At 39.7% G+C, this 1,495-nt stretch overlaps 1 pseudogene; it reads right to left on the minus strand.

Annotated features, from left to right (window-relative positions):
- Window positions 1–288: 288 nt before the first annotated feature.
- Window positions 289–552, minus strand: LOC112624345 (annotated as a pseudogene).
- Window positions 553–1,495: the final 943 nt, after the last annotated feature.

Here is a 1,495-nt window from a genome sequence, read left to right on the forward strand (position 1 = left end):
TTTACATTTTTTTCTTTCATATCTGTAAAAGATTTGTTTTTTAAAGTAATGGATTTTGAGGGAAAAAAACATGGAACAGAAGTATGGAATACAAATATAAGTGTGTTGCTAATTATCTTATAACCACAATAAACTAATACAGAGAATGCCCTGTACAAAACACAATAAAGTTTCAAAGATTGAGGTGTTCCTTAGCAAGGCTGACAATTTTAGTCTCTGGTATTTGTAATTTAGGCTGCAGTCCTCATTTCTGGATGAATCACTCTATGTGCGGCACAGTCTATGCCTTTAATCAGATTTGAACAGAAGAATGCCCCTTTGGCCCAGGTAGAAGTAGACGAAGTGTTTGGTTTCATGTGTCAGGCAACTACCAAAGTTCCTCCCCATGATGCAATGTCAGATGGGATTGTACTTCTTGTCAAACTGCTTCTTGATTTGGGCTGAAAGAGTCTTTTTAATGTTCTCCAATGCCTGTGTAGCTCACACCACTAAGCCCTGCTGCATCTCTTCCAATGTGACTGCATTTTTGATCACAGCTTTTCAATTTCACATGGTTACTGTGGAGCAGAGACTGGCCAACTGGAATAGTCTCCTTGGGAAGGTGCTAGCATGGCTCAGGCCCTGTGAGAGCTACGGTCACTACAGGAGCCATGGTACATCTAACACATTTTATATTCTTAATGAGACTCTGTATCTAGTCATGTTCTTTCTGTGCCTAAGAGAGCATAGAAAGTCCTTCTCATGCTCTTTCCCCACTAAATTTTCTCAAGGAAGCAGGAGAGCACATTTGCATGTACCAGCATTGGAACCACTGTACCAGTTTACTTATCTTGAACAAGTGGCTTAACCTTTCAGAGTTCCAGTTTCTCCAGCTGTGCAATAACTACTACCTCATAGTGTTGGTTTGAGGATGGATTAGCTAATGTTTAAAAAACACATAGCACAATCCTTCACATGAAGTAATGAAACTGAAGGTAGTTATGTTAAAGTTGTCAGGCATGAGAAAATGAGAAAATAATCACTTTCTGTCAGAGACGGACTTACAGTGAAGCAAATGCAGTTTAAATTTTAATGAAGTTTAAGGGCCCTTTGCAAGTAAGTATACTCAAAATAAGATATTTTAACTACAGTTGGCTAGGATGACTCTTCCCATTTGATTTCATCTCCATCACATTTGCCTTTGTTTCAACTGGTATTGGAGGGCTGTAGGCATTCTTGGCTTTCAGTTGTGGGAAAGTTGAGTTGGGAATATGTTTAGTTTGGGCTTATAAGATATATTTGACTTACATTTCTACACACAGTTGGGTTACTTCTAGCTGTCTTGGTGTTGGAATGGATTCTAGAAAACCTCTGACTGCCCACTATGCTATGTGCAGATGCAAAGGCGAAAGGTGTGGCCAAATAGTTGGACGGGTGCACAGTATCCAGCTTCAGAAGAATGTGGTGGTAGAGGAGGAAATGGTTTGCTATGTTCCTTAGATGCACCTAGTGGAAA

This window comes from Theropithecus gelada, chromosome 5, assembly GCF_003255815.1.
Source record: "Theropithecus gelada isolate Dixy chromosome 5, Tgel_1.0, whole genome shotgun sequence".
NCBI lineage: Eukaryota > Metazoa > Chordata > Mammalia > Primates > Cercopithecidae > Theropithecus > Theropithecus gelada.